This window comes from Lissotriton vulgaris, chromosome 10 (genome assembly GCF_964263255.1).
Source record: "Lissotriton vulgaris chromosome 10, aLisVul1.2, whole genome shotgun sequence".
NCBI classification, from domain to species: domain Eukaryota; kingdom Metazoa; phylum Chordata; class Amphibia; order Caudata; family Salamandridae; genus Lissotriton; species Lissotriton vulgaris.
In genome coordinates this window covers 912,946,830-912,967,538 of record NC_141698.1, presented here as the reverse complement: position 1 = coordinate 912,967,538, position 20,709 = coordinate 912,946,830, and the positions used below count along the sequence as shown (strand labels likewise).

At 43.4% G+C, this 20,709-nt stretch overlaps 1 protein-coding gene across 1 annotated transcript in view; it reads right to left on the bottom strand.

The window, feature by feature from the left end:
• MACC1 (MET transcriptional regulator MACC1) overlaps positions 1–20,222 on the bottom strand; it is a 132,244-nt gene extending 112,022 nt beyond the window's left edge. The window contains exon 1 of the mRNA XM_086941885.1: positions 20,068–20,222. The gene's annotated coding sequence lies outside the window, so the exon portion shown is untranslated. The remainder of the gene's footprint in view (positions 1–20,067) is intronic.
• Positions 20,223–20,709: the final 487 nt, after the last annotated feature.

Here is a 20,709-nt window from a genome sequence, read left to right as displayed (position 1 = left end):
GATATTCTGGACATCGATATTCTGTCCCATCGATATTAGCAACTCGATATTAGTGTAGGTCGAAATTAAAAACTCGATATTTTGACTGTTTACCGTAACAGAATTCATAGCAAATTTACACTTTAATTCTGCAGTCAAACCACAATCAGAAAGTTTGCTCAAGACTAAGTTTAACTTTTTATTGTGTTCTGCTTTATGTCGACCCATAACTAGGATATCATCCTGAAAGTACATTACTCCCTTGGTGCCTTTGAAGATTTTATACATCAGCCTCTGAAAGACAGCGGCGGGAGACACTAACCCAAAGGGCATAAGTGCAACCAAACGGGGTAATGAATGCCTTCAAATTCTTAGTTTCAGGATGTAATAAAACCTGATGATAGGCCGAGGTCAGATCAATTGTCAAAACCTTTTTATACCTTGTGACTGGGCCAATAATTTATCTATGCTTGGGAGTCAAAACGTATCCAAGATGATGTTTTTAATAAGGTCTCTGAGGTCAATGCAAAGACGGAGACGGCCGTCAGATTTTCTTGCGCAACCAATGAGGCCAACCACTCAGCACATTCCACAGGCTCAATTATGCCTTTTTCTTCTAAAGAGTCTAGTTCAGCTAAAACACCATCTCTTACTGCTAAGGGAACATGTCTTGCTTTATGAAATACAGGAATTGCCCCTTCTTTTAAAATGATTTTGTGTGCAAAGCTGTTGAGTTTACCCACATTACCTGAAAATACCTTTGGAAATGTATTCCTAAGAGAATCAATCAAGGATTGGTTTTGATCTTCTAGTAATAAAACGTGATCACTATTGTTTGGGTCAAGTATAATGCCTAAGGCTCCTTGATCCCTACACCCCAAAACGGAGGAACCATTCTCAGCTACATATAGCTTCCCCATTGCAGAACTGTCCTTGAATTTAAAGTTAACAACAGTGAACCCAACTGTAGGGATTTCTTTCCCAGTAAATGTAACCGGGTGAATATCAGTAGGGCAAAATTCTTTATTGATAACATTGGAGAATTTTCCTTCCCATATATTTCATTGAATGATAGTGTACGGAGAGCCCGAATCTGCAACAGATTGAATTTGTACACCATCAATAATTATGTCACAGCGAGGTTTCTTTGAAAACCCTGACTCAACTCGTAAAAACAATGTCATCAAAACATTCTTCCCCATCCACACACAAAATGCCATCTTCATTTAATGAAGCTTCTTCTTCATTATCATCATCAATGTTGTCCCAGACACACATAACTTGTTTACGACCTGATCTATTTAGTCTCCGTCTGCACATTTTTGAGAAATGACCTGTAAATCCGCAAAATGTACACTTGGATTTCCATGCGGGACAGTTTTTATCTTTAGCATAGTGCCCTTTTTTACCACGCCTATAACAAGTAGGTACTCTATCTCCTAGACTTTTATCATTCTGTGTCATTTTAGGCTTACTTGAATCTTTAAAATTGGACTGATCAGGTTTTTTACCCTCCCATTTTTGAGCACTTGACACTTTCCCAACTACCTCGTTTTCTTTTTTTAAAGCTGCTCACCAATGGTCAGTCCAGTCCCCAAACAGCTCCATACCTTAAATTTCTCTAAATTCAGCAAGCAGGATAGCATACCACACTGCAGGAGAAGCGATTCAATCTTCGCAGGCAAGACTCCCCTCAGTTTCTACCGTAGTTCCTCCCAGTGCAAAAAAATGCATTGGCTCCTCTATAAGCTTCTGTTCTCTGCCTGTTCTAAATAGAGGAGAAGGTGGTTGGTTCTATCCCAAATCGTCGCCAATTTGTAGTAACCACCAACGCAGGAAGAGTAGGTGGATGTTTTATAAAGGACCACCAGATTGGCGGTCATTCATAAATCTGGCAGGTGATACCTCCACCAGGGCGACAAAACAATTTACTTTGTCGCCCTAGCGGGACAACAAGTTCTCCAACAGAGTATAAATCAGGCTCCAAGTTTGAAGGTAGAAATCTTGACCAAGAGAGGGTGTGCGAAGTATGCGCCTGAAACAAGGAATTCAATACACATAACATTTTGATTTCTCCAACTCAGAGCTTTTCCCAACAAAGCCAATTTCTACAATGGGACCTCCTATTGTGGCTATCAGGCTTTGAGAGGGCTTCAGCAGATACAGCCTGCAAACTTGCCCGACTGGAGGATTTTGAATTTCATTTGGGAGACTAAGTCAGAAGGCAAAGTCTGTGACCAGCAAACGTCTGCTTGAGTATCAGACCTATATGGCTGAGATACCCGCCACCCCCTCTCAACACAATCCCCAAGGATGGGACACCGGAAACGGTTCTGAACTTTTGGAAGACGGGAGGGAGTGACCCTCCCGGCCGTATTTATTAAAATATGAAACAAAATAAAAACATTAAAATAACAGTTTCATATTAATGTACAATTTCATTTTCCACATTGCGATGTTTGGCTAACCTTAACATATTCTCTAATACAAAGGTTCTCCTAGCCGAACTAACATCCTACAAAACATTTAACTTGAAATTGTACATCCTAACGTTTAAGGGCCAACGGCAAGGTCGTAACCGGTGTCAAGATCCCTAAACCAGACATATCCCCCTCACTTGTGAGGGGCGACCGCACAGAGGTGTACCTCAAGTGCATTTACCAATTTCCCTTGACTTGACGGGGGCCCCAATAAACTCGACGCCATTTAAAGGTCGTCCGAGGACTCGTGTGAGGTATCTAGAAGGTAGCGTAGACCCCCTCCCAAACCCCACACAACTTACCACATCTGCCGTCGCAGATGTCCTGGCCCCGGGAAATTCCCCAGGAGGGGGCTGTAGCCCCTCCTACCCAGGAAGGGGCCTTGACCGCCTTTCCTTTTCTTTCGGCGGCCCATCCTTAGAAGGGACCGCCTCCCCGTTGAGGGGCCAATGGCCACCTCCCTTGAGCGCTCCCATCCGTAATGGGTGACGCCCACCCATAGGGATCTTCCAATTACTGCTCACCGATCATGACCTTACCGCCCGACCAAAATAAATACGACAATTCTAACTAAATTACTAAATGACTAAATTACTAAAAGACAGCAACAATTACCACTTATTAAAAGGCATAATTACTGATCAACACTAGTGCATCATTACTTTATTTGCAAAACATACTACAATTTGACCATTCTTTATTGCATATTCAAAGTTATCACGACAATCATCACAACCTGCAAAAAATTAGCGTTACCACATCAAACTTTATTCAAAACCACTTGCTGTCCTCAGGGGCTGGTGGGTGGGTCAAAATTGGCTCTTCGTTCCGTCTCGAGCTCACGTGCAGCGAGGAGGTGCAGCTTTAGAGCACAGGAACAAGAGGATGCTTTCTTGGCTTGTTGCTCCTTTTATCCGTCTTCAGGGCGGGCGTAAACCCGCCCCTGCCTGCCCCAAAGGGCGTGGCCGGCCGCGTCAGTGTCTAGGCCAGCCCACTCCAGGGCGGGAAAAGAGCGCGCCCCGGCTACGCCGCTTCGGGCATACCAGCCGAGACTCGCCTCCCGCCCAAGATGGCTTCCCGGGGGGATCGTGGTACTCCGCCATACGTTCGGGGGGACCGAATGGTCGCCCCTTTCCATATGGCTGAGATACCCGCCACCCCCTCTCAACACAATCCCCAAGGATGGGACACCGGAAACGGTTCTGAACTTTTGGAAGACGGGAGGGAGTGACCCTCCCGGCCGTATTTATTAAAATATGAAACAAAATAAAAACATTAAAATAACAGTTTCATATTAATGTACAATTTCATTTTCCACATTGCGATGTTTGGCTAACCTTAACATATTCTCTAATACAAAGGTTCTCCTAGCCGAACTAACATCCTACAAAACATTTAACTTGAAATTGTACATCCTAACGTTTAAGGGCCAACGGCAAGGTCGTAACCGGTGTCAAGATCCCTAAACCAGACATATCCCCCTCACTTGTGAGGGGCGACCGCACAGAGGTGTACCTCAAGTGCATTTACCAATTTCCCTTGACTTGACGGGGGCCCCAATAAACTCGACGCCATTTAAAGGTCGTCCGAGGACTCGTGTGAGGTATCTAGAAGGTAGCGTAGACCCCCTCCCAAACCCCACACAACTTACCACATCTGCCGTCGCAGATGTCCTGGCCCCGGGAAATTCCCCAGGAGGGGGCTGTAGCCCCTCCTACCCAGGAAGGGGCCTTGACCGCCTTTCCTTTTGGCGGCACATCCTTAGAAGGGACCGCCTCCCCGTTGAGGGGCCAATGGCCACCTCCCTTGAGCGCTCCCATCCGTAATGGGTGACGCCCACCCATAGGGATCTTCCAATTACTGCTCATGACCTTACCGCCACAGGCCGGATAGTTGACCGGCTATCCGGACCCCCCACAACACTCCTGCCTAAAGGTCATGTAATAAAGTTTTTAACCAAGCTATCAGACAGTGACGTGGTGATAAGCGCACAACCAAGCTATCATGTCTCCTATGAGTAACTCGTTCCCCATCCGAGACAAATGAACACCATCCCCCAAATACATACTGTCCCCTTTAATACAACCATGCGAAATAGAATGCAGTGTACTTGAACGGAACAGTCTACTCACTTTATTATTAATTTTCCTTACTGAATGATTCAGAGCAGAGACCGAAAGAGCCCCCCGCCACACTTTCCGTGGGATCATATGGGACCATGCAATTGTGCACCCTGGAACTCTTCTCGCTAACCAACTTACCGTGGAAAGCATCGCCTCAAGAAGAAGTCGTCTACCAGTGGTCACCAAATCATTGCCCCCAAGATGTACTATGACTACAGACGGTGGTGACCTTGTCCGCCCTAACAAACCCTCGAAAAATGATGGAAACTGGTCAATACAGAGCCCGCCCTTTCCGTAGAAGGACACCCTGTACCCGTATTCCCCAGCCACGTGAATCATGTCACCTGCTTTGAATACGTCCGCGGCACGCCTCACGTATGAGTGGCCCACGACCCACACCTCCTTTTTCGCAGCCGGTGATGTCTGACCGCTGGCCCGGTGTTGGGTCGACTGCACAGTCCGCCCCGCCTCGTAGGCTTGCGCAACTGAAACCAAACAAAAACAAGAAGCGTGAGTACATCATTACAGCTTCACAACATGTGCAACCGCACATACCTTTTATAACAATTCGAGGACCAACGCCCCACACGTTTTACTTGATCGACATTCAGACCCCTGGCTGTAGCCTCGGTAGCAGCCCCTATCCGAAAGGAATGGGTCCCAAACTCGCCGGGGTTCATGCCCGCGGCAGAAATCGACATCGCAAGCACCCGCTGAAACTGAAACCTCGTCAGTGGGGTGGCGTCAGCGTGTCTCAACAAGGTCCCCCCCCATGATGCCACCCTTTGCGCTAAATATTTCTCAACGCAACCCACCGGGCACATGGACGACCCGGGAATCCTTTGTATCATTATGCAGTCCCCCATCGAACCCTGATCGGTCTTGGACTTGACAAATGAGACAGTCATTGTCTCCCCCCTGACCTGAACGTGCTCTCGGCACAGTCCCCCCATGGTATCCTGCTTGTTCCTTGCCACTAGTTCGCTTACCCGCATAGCCCCATGGAATGCTAGCACAAAAGCGGCTCGGAATAACACTGCTTCATACTGGGATGAACACGTTGCAGGAAGTACAGATAACAACAAAGCCAACCTATCCAGACCTATCGGGCGCCTTTCATCTACTCTGCGACCCTCAAGGCGTTGCCACCCACGTAGCGCTTTTTGCACAACGAAAGACGCAGTCGGGTCCTGGATCCCATGAGCCCTTGCCATAAAGGAAATGGCGGCCCGATGCCTCTGGGCCGTAGCCACTGATTTGCCTGCCTGATGTAAGGACAGCAGAAAATCCACTACTAGTTCTTCCTGGCCCCAAAGCTCCCTCCTAGCATCCCCCACAAAGGCCCAGTAGGATCGGAACGCCCCTTGGTATGCCTTCCTCGTCCTGGGAGCTAAACTCTCTCCCACGAGGTTCTGTAATTCGGGGCACCGAGAGACCAGAGAGCTTCGGGGAAGGGTGCCGCCACCGGGTCCGCTGTGGGCAGAAAACCCCAGAAGGCCTGCATACGAAAACGAGAAAGCGCATCAGCCGCTTTATTCATTACCCCTGGCACATGTCTTGCTTTGAATAGTACGTTCAACTGCATACACAATAACACAATTTCTTTGAGCAATCTCAGAATCCATTTGCATCGTGCTGCCTGGCTGTTGATACACTCAACCACGGTCATGTTATCAGACCAAAACACCACAGAGTGATCTCTGAACCCTTCGGGCCAAGTTTTCAGGGCCACAAGAATGGGAAAAAGTTCCAAAAAGGCAATGTTACTTGTCAGTCCACACTCATGCCACCATAACGGCCATTTTTGAGCCGACCATCGTGTGCCGAATATGGCACCAAAACCAGTGCTCCCTGCCGAATCTGTCCACAGCCCCAGCTCCTCGGAGGACACCGCCGGTTTGTTCCAGACAATTCGACCATTGAAATCCGCCAGAAATGCCAACCAAATGCGCATGTCCTGACGAACCTCTGCCGATAACCGTGTGCGATGATGACCCTCCTTCAGGCCGACCATGGCTTGAGCGATCGAGCGGGAAAAGGGGCGGGCCATCGGCATGACTCTCAGGGCAAAATTCAGCTGTCCCACCAATTGTTGCAACTGATGCAGCCTGACCTTGGACTCGCTAATACAAGCTTCCAGGGCAGCCCTGAATCTTATCACCTTCTCTTTAGGTAATCTAAAACAACCTTCCACAGAGTCGAGTTCGATCCCCAGGAACTCGAGGCAAGTCGAGGGACCCACAGTCTTACCTGGTGCCAATGGCACACCGAAATGCTTCATTAAAGTACAAAATTCATTCAAAGCCTGTCCACATTCCGGACCCCCGGCCGCCCCCAGAAACAAAAAATCATCGAGATAATGCATGACATGCTGTAAACCCGTCTTCTTTGTGAAGACCCATTGCAGAAAACAACTGAACTGTTCAAAATATGCACAAGAAATAGAGCAACCCATTGGCATACATCTATCCATGTAATACTGACCCTGAAACATGAAACCAAGGAGACGCTGATCGTCTGGGTGTACCGGGAGCAACCGGAACGCTGACTCAATATCTGACTTTGCCATCAGCGCCCCGGGCCCTAGGCGATTCAACATGGCCACGGCCTCATCGAAAGATGCGTACCGCACCGAACACACATCCGGGTCTATTGCATCATTTACGGACAGACCACGTGGGGCTGATAAATTATGTATCAGTCGGAACTCACCCGGGTCCTTCTTAGGGACCACCCCCAAAGGAGAACAAACAAAGTTAGCACACGGTGGCTCATCAAATGGACCGGCGACTCGACCTCGAGTAACCTCTTTCCCAATCTTTTCCTGTACCACGGTCGTATGTTGCAAGACCGATATTTGATTTTTACATTTTCTTACACCCCGAAACTCCCCCACTGGGATGCGGAAACCATATGAAAACCCGTTCCTCAACACCCCAGCGGAAGCGTGATCCGGATATTCGCTGAGCCAAGGAATCATTGCCATGGTATCAACCGGAGTAGGTAAAGGCGCCCCTCGGACTATTTTAGACCTGTCTGGCGCCTCCTCTCCCCCCGTTATCACCCGTTTTGGCTCTGCACATGGACTCCGGATGGGATGGCTGCCCACACCCTCCACATTCGTGACGGAATTTACATGACCCCTGGGGCCTCGTACATTTACCTCTGTTGAAGTTCCAACAAATCCCCCTTTTACCTGTGTTGCCGTTCGGCCTCGAGTTGTATTCGTTACCTGTACCTGATCGAAAGGGGGTCCCGGCATATTGGTGGGAGGATTCACCCCCGCTACTCCCTACTAATGGTACTTTTAACATACCAGTACTCTCCATTTTTGACCATGAAACAGAATCGTAACAATCCCAAGTTAAGTTTTTATCGTGTTCCTTTGCTTTTCTAAAAATATTATCGTAACAGAACCACTGATTGCCCCCATATGATACGGAATATTCCATGATCCGTGTCTGGTATATCGGCAATTCGGACAGCAACTCGGGTCTACGTTCGCCCATGATGGAGGTAAAAATTCCCCACGCCTTCCCCCAAGTGCCAATGTTTTCATCAACTTTAAAGGCGGCCATCTTTGCGCGCCAAACACTCGGATGCATGAGCTCCTTTTGGCTCTTAACATGCTCCATCTCATAATGATCGGTAAGCAACGAGAAGATGTTTATATACTCATTTGCCCATATCTTCTCCTTAATAGCCAGAGGGACATGTTGACCCAACTTTTCCCTTCGTGAAGGTGCAGACTCATCCCTCGCAATCGGCAATGGCCGCTTACCTGAACCGGAAGCTGTATCTGCGGCTGGACCTGTTCCTGGTGGTTTTTCTACTGCCGCAGCCGGCGTGATAACTGGCGATGATGCCTTCGCCGCCTCCCTCGTTTCACGCAGTTGCTTCATCAACACCCGTGCGTCGTCAGCCATGGCGCCCTCGCTTTCTTTACCCAACCACGCTGCTAATTGTGCTGCCAGCTCGGGCGGCATATCCCCCCCGGACACGGGGGTGATCACCACGGGATTCGGATTCCCCTCTGCCGGCACCGGAGTTGGCTCTTCGAGTGGGGCACAGGGAACCGGGATGTCCCCCCCAGCTGCTCCTCTTCTGGGCCTCTTGCCTTTTCCTCCCGGAGCTGCTCCTGCCAAAGGTCGTTTCGGTCCCCCTTCCCCGTCTCTATCCGCCATCCGTTTCTTCAGATCGGTCACTTCTTTCATGAGTATACGCAGCATCTGGTCGGTAGTCATTCGCTTTCCGACTTTCTTAGGCATTCTCCGACAGAGTATCTGTAAGACAAAAGAAAGATTACCACGCTCAAAATTGGCTCTTCGTTCCGTCTCGAGCTCACGTGCAGCGAGGAGGTGCAGCTTTAGAGCACAGGAACAAGAGGATGCTTTCTTGGCTTTTTGCTCCTTTTATCCGTCTTCAGGGCGGGCGTAAACCCGCCCCTGCCTGCCCCAAAGGGCGTGGCCGGCCGCGTCAGTGTGTAGGCCAGCCCACTCCAGGGCGGGAAAAGAGCGCGCCCCGGCTACGCCGCTTCGGGCATACCAGCCGAGACTCGCCTCCCGCCCAAGATGGCTTCCCGGGGGGATTGTGGTACTCCGCCATACGTTCGGGGGGACCGAATGGTCGCCCCTTTCCATGATCCTTCGCCATTGACATGAAATCATGCCTAGGGCCCGGTCAACTGCAAAACAACAATGACTAGTGATTGGTGCTTTACTTCTTCTTGGTCATTTTAATCTTAAATCTTTAAAAATTCTTATCTTCGGTTCCCTTAATTGGATTTGATCATCTTGATGTCATTTTGCTGACTAATTTGTTCTCTATTTTTCTAACGTTGTTGTGGAATTTTAATGCTGCTGTGTTTTTAATTTTTTAACTGTTTTGTTGCTGTTAAATACTTTGCACAGTTTACTAAGTTAAGGCAATCAGCTCTGTGCCGTAGCCACCGGGGGGTTGATGTCAGGTTCAAATTATTGGGCAAAATGTAATTACACTGCAGTTATTTTGGCAGTTTAGCGTTACTCCGAGATTATGCTGTTTTGCTTAATGTAGAGTAAATTCGAGCACAAAACTCTACCCACAAAGGCCAAGAACAAAGGTCAAGTGACTGCTGGCTCTTGCTGTTCCTGTTCTGTTGAATTTAACACTATTGTCTTAGTGCAAAGTGCATCCTGTGGTTCATTTTGGAGACAAGGGCGCAATTTGCATTAATAAAAAATGCAGTCTCACATTCTTTATGTAATTCTGGGTAATATCACATAATTGTGCCGTAATTTTGCGTAAATAATCTACATCAAATTACATGAGTAACGCCCACCCTTAGTTTTACCTTGAAACATTCCTAGACTTATTCCTTGTGGTGAATTCACAGGCACCACAATCAATAACACACTTTCCTATTGTGAATATTTGCAGCAACAGCCACGAATCGTGACATAGTCAAAGATGTAAGAAAATTTTTGTTACTTCCAATGACTTGGAGATAGAAGTAGATTTTGATTTCAAAAAGAATGACTTTTTTCCTTACTTTTGTTTCAGTATGTTGTGTTTAAATTGTCAAATGTTTCTGAGAGGCTCTACAGGAGGAGAGCCCGGACATGAATTTGGCTATAAGAGCAGGGAAGAGAAGTCGTGCGCTTATCACCACGTCACTGTCTGAAACTGGATGAAAGTTGCTAAGCAGACTTTTAGTTTTTAGATGGGTATTCTGTTTGGTTCAAACCACCATTTCCACTTTGAATACATTGCTGAAAAAGCCTGAGATGGGCTTCAGGAAAGTCAGGATACTGGCATCTGCATTTGGATTTGTAATGATTTAGCAGACTTTTGAAAGATTGATCTTACTTGGACATCTCCAATGGCTGGATACAACTTCATGAAGTTTGTAATTAGAAGAAGACATTAATCTCAGCTAATTGTCATATACTTTTAATAAAGATGCCATGCAGAATGTAGTCATTTTAAAAAGAGGACCAAAAGTTTTAAACGTGTTTTGGAAATCAAGTCAACTTTTAGGATATCAGTTAACAATGACACTTCTATGAACATTCTGTGTGGGAGAGGAACAGAAATACTGATAGTAATACAGATCCAATTGCTTTATTTGGTAAAGGACGTTATAGGAACTCTGTGAAAATATTGTTTAAAAATATGGCAAGAAACAAATATTGTGTCAAAAATATGGTGCTGTCAAAATATCATGCAATAGAAAATAGAAGGTAAAAATATCATTTTTTAAAACCTTTCATATACATACAGATTCATCAATGTCCAGATTTGCGAGTCCTAAATAGCGATTATTAAGGAATCGCAAATCGGGATTCATGTAGAAATTGCAAAATAAATTCCGATTCCTACAGCCTCCTTATTTGCGATTAGCAAATTGCTAATCGCAAACAAGGAATAACTCCCCTAAAGGCCCATAGGAATGAATGGGGAGTCAATCCTTATTTGCGATTAGCAATTTGCTAATCGCAAATAAGAATGCGATTTCAAGGGTGCCAGGGGTGTCCAAAGGACACCCTGTAGCACCCCTGAAATGGAAATGTAGCCTGATGTTGCGCCAAAGGACATGTGTGTGTGTAACATACCACTTATGAAAATGCACTAAAGTGCATTTTTCTAAGTTTTCGCTATTTACCGCCAAGTCGACTTCGCGGTAAACAGCGGCCAGAAATTGCGAATTCGCACATTTTACAAGCGTCATGAATAGCATTTAAGGAATCTCTAATTGAGATTCCTTAAATGCGATCGCAATTTGAGAAATCGCAATTATTAACGATTTTTCAAATTGCAACTTCATGACCCATTGATGAATTCCAAATGCCATTTTTGCGGGCGCAAACGGCCGAATTTTGCGTTTCGCACCGTTTGCGCTCGCAAAAATGCTTCATGAATCTACCTGATAGTTTGTTAAATGTAATTGTATATAATACTGTTTTTTAATTATTTCATTGAGTTTTGTGTAATAAATTATTATTTTAATGTTAAATATTTTGAAATAACTTACTAGTCTTTTTGTATGTTGTTATTTTTGTAGGGGAGTATGTTTTTTAAATATTTATTGTTTGATTATAAAATATTTTAATATGCTAATTTGAAAATTATGAAATGAATGGTTAGGTATTCAATAGATAATTTTAAAATTGTGTTACTGTTTTATTTTTCTTCGATTTTCGAATGTTATTTTTTTAAATAATGTGTATTGTGATATGCTTCTGTCACTATTTAGTTTGATGCTTAGGTTTGAGATTTACAATAAAACCTTGCTATTTTTCCACCCTCTTTATTCTTCTCATCCTCCTTTTGTTGTGCTGACGCAACTGCGTGACAAGGAAATTACAGCATGGAAAGATATTTTATATAGACATACACCCACAGAAAAATAGCAGGGAACCCTGGTTAATTCCCAGGTCTTAGGTGGAGAACAGTCTTTTTTATATGGAGTGCTCAACAGGACCACGAAAACTCCAAATCTGCTCACCAACAATGTCTGTTTTTCTAGCAGAATTTTTAGTCATAGGATTGGCAAGTACCATCCACGCCTAGCTAACAACTGACAAGCAGGTCCAGTTTTTTTGTGGCTTATCTTAGGTCATTGACATCAGGTCTAGTCCCTTCCATTCTTCCTCAAGTCCAGGAGTGTTCTGAATTGGGTGCCTGGAGATTATGCCTAGTACAAGCCAGTTGGTGGAAAAGTCCATGGGAGCACCCTAACCAATAGGGTATATAATCCCAGGGCTAACACCAGCCACTTTGGGCAGTTTCAAGATGGCAAAAATCTTTAGCTACCCTGAACTTGTGCTCCGGGTGCTGGGGTTTGCATGTGGGGATTATAGTATCGTAATCCTAGTGGCCTCCTCTCTCACATCTAACACTAAATTACAGTTTGAAACAGCGACTGTACCCACAATAAACCCAAAGAATGACATTTGGTAGGTCAAGTCATGGTTAATCAGCAACCAAACAGTGGATACATATGGACTGTGCTGCCATCCTGTTTTATTCCTTACAAGGGGCCCCTGTGTTATATTTAACCCCCAGAACTCTCAAGCAGGGTGTGACACTCCATTAGGATTTGACACTGTAATGTCAAAATGGATGCACACATCTACCATCCTGCTCAATGTGAGGTACTGAGGAATCATCTCTGTCCATTCAGGTCAGCCTATCATTTGCTCCTGGTAGGCATTTCACACCTCATTCACATGTTAATTACTAACTGAGAGAAGATGGAATGCCAATGAAAATTAGATTGCAGGAACTTCAGACAAGTAAAAGGTAACACTCAAAACTTTTTTAAATTTCATGACATATCCAACTTTTCCAATGAATTTGATGTGTAATCATGTAAAAAAAAAAAAAAGATATTTCATTATTTTTTTTAGCCAGTACCTTTCCCGGGAAAGGTTTACTGCACAGAATAGCTACGCCTGTGAAAATAGCTTTTGAGTGCCTGTCAATGTAAGGACATGCTAACATAAAATTTCTACATGTCCTACTTTTACATACCATGTATTCTAAGGACTATAAGATATATATATATATATATGACTTATAATTAGTAATTAGGAAGATTGTGACCACTAAAATGAGTTTATTTTGAAAGGGTTTACCCTGCTGTACAGCCAGGCTACACTGGTAGGCCTAGGGCCATGTTTTACATTGTTATTCAAGTGGAGGGCACAATATGTGCTGCAGTCCACTAGTAACATTTAACTTAAACCCTGGGAACACTTTGTATCATACACTAGGGGGGTATATGTAAGTTAAACATGCCAATTAGGAGTATATCAATGTAATCATTTTCAGAGGAGGAGCACAAGATCGTTATCCCTGGTTAGCATGGGTAAAGATAACAGAGCTAGAAAGCCTGCATAAATATAGGGCTTACCAAAATGTGAATTCCCTGCAATATTTTTCTAGTGAATATTTATTTTAATTGTTGTTTTTTTAAGTTATACATGTTTGAAAGTTAGTGTGGTGTATAATAGTCAGAATTGGGTATACTTACCTATTTGAAGGCAATATTGTGGTTTTCTATATGTTTTGTTGTCAATATTTCTGACTTCCAATAAAAAAAATCTAAAGTCAATATTTGTGACCTGGATCTTTTTGGGTGATATTTATGTCACCATTTGTTTGTGGGTGATTTTGTATTGTGAAGGTAGTTTATAAAGTCTCATACATTGGTTTATAAAGGGAATACCTCAGATAATCTCTTTGATATAATACCAGTCTCTTGCAAATTACCAACATTTTTATTGGTGGATTCCCAGCATAGGTGGTCAAACTTTGGATGTCTGCTTTTTCCGCTATGGTGGCTCATTTGACTAGTTCCAATTAATGTTGAGGGAAATTCATTTTGTATCCTCTTGCAAGTCTCTTGATTGAATTAACAACTGATCCTCTGGCTGTCTGAATTGTAATTTGTTTTGTGGAGCAAGGGGATTCGTTTGTTAAGAGCTAGCAGCATTTTTGTTTTCATGACTGCAAGGATTCATATAGGAAACAGCACTGGAGTGTCTAAAATAGCAAGCAGAGCTTCTTCAATAGAGCCTGTGTAAACATTGCTCAGTTTCATAGGCTTAAAATCTTTATAGTGGATTTTCTTTTAAACTCAAAGTCACGAAATACCCACTTCAAGAGTAATGAAATGTTTTGAATTGGATGATGGCATGCGCATTGTTTTGTAGATATAAAGAAACCTCTTGAATGTTTCCTGCAAGGAGAATAGGAAGAAAATATATTGTTTGAGTTTAGCAAACAAAAAAGGTATTGTGTTATAGAAATGTACTGGAGAAGAAGTAAACCCTAGTGAATACTAGGTTTGCCAAACAGTACACTAGTTTTGAAGTGAGGGAAGCCAGTCTTGCACTGAGCTGGAAGATGTGTAAGGTAAACATGCGCATATGCTCACAGAAATAGTCAAAGTGAAAATAGAGGCATTCGAAAGACGTGTAGATCCTAACTTTTGATATGGCACAGTGACAGTTTGTATGAAGTTGGAATTGAGATAACCACCAGATAGTTTTTTGGGGGGGAGAATCATGGTATGACCAAAGTTGACCAAAGTTGGCCAGAGTTGTGAGAAAATGTGTTCAAGTAGATTCTGGTTAAAAACAGAAGTCAGTGAAATACTATAGACTAAAGTTGACAAGGGAAATGGAGTATGGAATCACATAGCAGCGGTTGTGCCCCTATTTGTTAATATGACGAATCTAAGAAGAAGGGGAGAAGCGGATATACAGTGATTGTAACTAGTTCACTACAATGTTCATGAGCAACCGTAGCCTAAATATTCAATAGAAACCACATATGGAACTCATTTGCGTAACTAAAAACAGCACTTGAAAAATAAAGTATTCAATCTGAAAAGCCGGTTTTACATGTATCTACTATGGGCGCTCTCAGTTACACTACTGCAAAGGCAATATTCTTTCGCAGACAATCAGGTTCAAATATTGGAAACAAACAAAGAAACTAAATACACTCCCACATAAAGACACACTAACACATAGCATTCTAAATAAGATATGGTGGACTAGTGACAGCAGATATAGTGAATGCTATCCATCCCAGGTACTTTGATACCCTGAGGGCAATGGCAGGAACAGAAAGAATGACATGCAGTAGGAGCCCTGTTGACCTGCAGTGGCTTCCACTAACTGCCCACAGAGAAGTTTGCTGATGGATCCCTGTGAGAAAAAGGGTCAAATGTATTATTTCATCAGGGGTCAAAGGGAGCATTTTTGACTCCAGAAACCACAGGCACTTGGGTGAATTAATGTTTTTGACTTCAGTTGAGGAATGTTGGTGATCTAGTGCATGTGTCTACTTTCAGGTGGTTCAAACTCTCAATCTCATTCTGTTGAGGCCATTGAAGAGATGGAACTGCTGCTGCTGATTATAGTTCAGCAAGCAGGTGATTGGTGTGAAGTTAATAGCAGACCCAATCTGCGAAATGACTAGAACTCTTGGGCATACAGGTTCTGGCATGCACAAAATGAAGAAGGGACAAGAAACTGCCAATGGACCATCATAGGTTTAGCATGATAATACTCAGAAGAACTGTCCCATCCCAGTGATACAGGTTAACTATATACAGCCAAATAAACAATATCACAATGCTGAGGTCTTTGTGGTTTAAACACAAGGGGAGATGGAGCACACTGTGTCTCATCCCAGCACAGTACACCCCATTGCATTCTGGTAAATGCAGTACGCTTGCTTCAAAGTTGCTTTAGTTGCTTTAGTTGCTTCAGTCTCGTGAAAAATGATCCAGCAACAAATTATGGATGGAATGCTAAATAAATGTGCATCCTGGGTCACATGACTGTCTATGACGCTTTGGTTCGAGTGTGTGTATTCCTTCCAGATAGTGACACAATGGGGGCTTAGGTGTGGACATGATGGAATATCATGTAAGGATCACTGGGAGGATCTGCAACCAGTCCCACTGGTACTTCAAAGGATTCTGACCCCCCACCCCCCCCCCCCACACACACACACATGAGTCTGACACCAGGCCAGCCTGACTTTTGTCACCCCCAGACACTTTGAAGCATTGACAGGGGAAGAATTGTCCAGAACCAGATGGGGGGGTAGGCAGGAAATCCCCCTTACAAAGGCTGGCACCACCTATACATATTGGACCTCCAGAGCCATTCATCAAAAATATCCTGGACCTGTGGAAGTTCCAGAAGAAGGTCTTCCCTGCTGCCAGAGGACAGCCTTCCTGCTGAAGGGCTGTCTTGCTGTCTGAGAACAATAACTGGCCCTGATAACCTCTAGCCCAGGCTACCCAGAGTGACTTCAAGAGTCAGTTGGTTGATCTCTTGTGTGTGCTAAAGGTACAAAACAAGCTCCAGAGGCCTCCCTGCAGCTGCCCAGCTGAACTGCTGAACTGGACCTACCTGGACCTGATGGAGTCCTGCTGGCATCTGCTGGAGTAAGCATGTGTCCCAAAGAGGTGTCCCCCAGTTCTGAACCTTTGAAAGGCATCAGAGATAACTCCTCCTTGCCTAACTGCAGGTTCCAGCAAATCCGGTGAAAAGCCTCACAAAGCTTCGCCACATTGCTCAAGCTGCATCATAACGGTCACCAAAGGCAGCAAATGCCTTGGTGCACAGCTGCAAGCTTGATCCAAACTGATGTATAGCAACCTAAAACTTTGCCACACAGTTGCAAGCTTCCTTCGAAATGATTGTGAGCTGCACAAAGCTTTTGCAAAGAAACACCACACAGACCCGCATCAAGGACATAAGAGGACAACTCCCAGTGGCCAAACCGGTTCCTGTGCCTGGCCTGCAGTCCACTACAGTTGGCAGTATTGTCATTTTGTTTTATTATTTTTTGGTATTAGAATAAGCAGCACAAACAGCCAAAGAAATTCCTAGCCAAGACCTAAAAAATAATGAAAGGTAACTTAGCTAGATAGAGGAACAACTTCTAGTGATGTGCATTGGCTGCGGGATATCAGAAAAAAAAACAATTTTGGGGTCAGTGAATATGTATGAATGTCCTAAGTAACAGCGAATGGTATAAACAATTGTATTATATTTAAAGGGTCGGTGTGTTTACCAAGACTTATTTTTAGGTGTGTTGCAAATGATGAATGCGCTATTCATGGCAAACATATTGTGTTCTATTTATTCTGTAGGGATTCTTTGGTTCAGCCTCCTTGGAACATTAGCTTCTTATGAATGGAAATGTTCATCCAGTGGCTAGAAACATTAGCAAGCACAGCTCTCCAATGAAACATTTCTCGCTCACAATTTTTTTTACTGCCTGATTTTGGGTGTACTTTCTCCTCCATTATTATGCATGACCAAATTCTCCAGTGGAATGGTTGAGATACTTTTTAGCAGTCTACACGCTGCCCAGTGGGGGGGGGGGGGGGGGGGGGAATTTGACTAACTAAAACATTTACAAAGTATATGGTGTAGAAACCAAGTGTTTTTTTAATTACAGCGGCCACTGTTTTTCAGATGCCTTGTCAGTTTTTACTTCCCGGTGCTGCTGTACCACTCGCCAAGTCATTCTAAACATAGGAGTCATCTTGGAATTGCTTTTTTTATTATTGTTTTCCTGTTCCAAGATTAAATCTATGTTGATAGCGTAGCGACGTAATTTGGGCTCCATCTTACACATCACAAATACGTTATATATACATGCACATAGCACTACATACGCAGTACGTCCCAACTTTATTAATGTAAGTGTTGCACTTGAACTCAGTACTGAAGTGCATTCACTGCTAGAGATACATATACACTGTGTGCCTTAACCTTATTAAAATGAAATGTAGTCTTTCGAGATTGGATAAGATGATCCTTACACTATTAAAATGTATTACATCAGAAACTAGAAAGATTTATGTAAACATGTGTACTAATGTTTTTAGATTTGCATTTGTAATGTAGTTTGCATTCACATTTATGCTTGTATTCCTAGTTGCATTGCTCTTACTTAAACTGCAACATGAATCTAATGTTGAATTTATGTGCTAACATATTTCATTTATTCGTAGTTATATGTGTTAATATCACACCAATTAAATGTGCACAATTGAATACTACATTTAAGCTTGACATGAGGAAACCTGTATTTCTTTCTTCATAAAATACTGCCTTTCTATTTCTGCTTGCATGTCTTTTTTCTTGCAGGTGCGTTCACATGGTTTGTTAGTTTCAGGATAGATGTAACACCGTATATTTTATAGCGCGCCTGATAAGAGCGCCTTGTCAAACAACATAGAGAGCCAGGGTTAACTGACAATCCCTACTCAATAATGTATCGAGGAGTTGCAGGTGTCTGAGGTCGATATGATTCACAGGACTAGTCTGGGAGAACTTGCTCATGTTGCAGTTCAGACCATAAGAATTGAAAGGGCAATGGAGCCCATGATGATGCGAGGAAGGGGTGTTACTCAGAAGATTCATGCGGTTTCGCTTTGACTCTATGCTGGGTGGCTTAAGCTAAAACTTATTTTCCTTTCCCAATAAGACTCTTGACAGAGGTTCTGAAATGCAGACAGCTTTTTGCATATTATTACCCTTTTTTCTGCGTTTTCACAACTTTTTGAGAACTTTTTAGACTTTATCCCCTTGGTAGTTTAGACCCTAAATTAGTTGACTTTAGACACTACTCATGTTTAGGAGAGAGGATCGGAGACTCTTCACTGAGCATCAGACTCGGCTGTTAATTCTTTGTATTTCTGTAACTGAACTCCTTGAATGTCTCATGGTGATGTGCCTGAACTTCTTTAGGAGATTTGGCTATCCTGTTGTTATCCTGTAGCTCTACAGCATGATACTGAGATTCATATACATTAATCTGACTGTTAACTTGTAATAAAAGTTCTTTTTTTGTGTTCAAATATTTGTATTTTTATTTGAAAGAGATATTGATATCATAATGCAATTCGACATAGCATTAGATAATAAAGAGAGTACAGATCAAAAACATATTACATTGCGGCAATTAGTGAGCTGGGGTAGAAAAAGTAATAACAACATGTAATAAAACTTCTTAACTTTATTATTTGATTCCTAGACCTCGTTGTGTAGCCAGATGTGTTACACTGTTAAATAGATTTATTTGACTAATGCGAACTGCCTTCACCACAGAGTCCACAAAATGGTGAGAGGTTGGTCCACCCCTCGATGAACACTAAAGTTGCAAGGACCAAAAAGCTGTGCCTAATTCCCCAAAATGGTTAAAACTGGTCTTGCCTCAAATCTTAGCTGGTAAAGCACAGGCATCTAAAAAGCCAGGGCTGGAAAATGTTACACTTTTGGCATGCAGCCCTATGGCAGCTATATCCCATTTTCATAAATCATATATATATATATATATATATATATATACTGATATCCCTAATTATAATGTATTTTAAAGTAACAATAATTGCTCCTAATCCGACCAGTACACCAGTGCTTTTCATTCACGAATCTACAAAATTTCAGATGTCACATTTTCTTTCATAATAACTTAAAGTGGATAAACTCCATGACTGATTGTTTCCCTTAAGTGCTATTACTTACACCACAGCTGGACATATGGCAAGTACCACAATGTGTAATTCAACGTAGATTTCCCCATTGTGATCCTCCAAAGTTCAGGAGCCAACTATATTAATATACATGCAAAAACACCCTTTAGGTCTTCGCTAACCCCTACAACCTTTGCAGCACATGTACTGTTCGGCAATGTGTCCTTGCACTGCTTAGAAAGGTGATGTGCACGGGAGCGTGGGACAAGTTCCCGAGGCGCGCGGTCGAAATCCGTGAGATTACCTGAAATGGCCGAAAGCCACACAAACACATCCTGCTGCAGCAGTTACCCAACAGGAAGCAAATACTATCAGAATAATGCGTATATTCTACCTTTTAGATAACATTGTATTTACTTTAAAGCAAGAAGCCGAATCGTATTTAAAAATATCACAGCAATACATAAAATATTTCAAACAAACTTACGATTGTGAAACAGGTTTAGTCACGAAGCAAACACGTTAGGGCATCTCTGTAACTCGCATCCTGCCTCTGAGCTGCTCCTGCCTTCTTGAAGCAATAGGAAGTTGACTGCACAGTCAAGCAGAGCGAGTTTATCTTTGGCACACCTTTCTGCCCGTGGCATGCCGAAACACACCTTTCTGCAATGATACTCGGGATTTCAAGTCCGACAACAACTAAAATACCTGTGCAAGAGAAATAAGGAACTACATTTCCCATGGTCCTCTGCAGCTTGCACAAGTTTTCACTTGAAACTAAGAGGAGACTGCAGTTTCGGCTAAACAACCTGTCTGTAAAGGGAAATTACTCCTGTTCTCAAGTGTTTCCTTTCATAATAGCCCTGTTAAAATAAAAGGTGAAGGCTGTAAATGCAGGCTGCTTCCCAGACAGCGCTGTTCAATCTCGCCATTAGGCACACAATTGGCAAAGGCTCTGGAAACTTGAACAACTGGCCATTCCGGTTTCATGGATGTTAATACTATGGAATGCACGACGTGGTTAAACACAGCGTAATCCACCCGTAGAGGAAGATAAGCGCACATGTAAATGTAGATACACCGCAACAACCAATACACCGACTTCAAACCTGACGTTTCTCTGATGCAT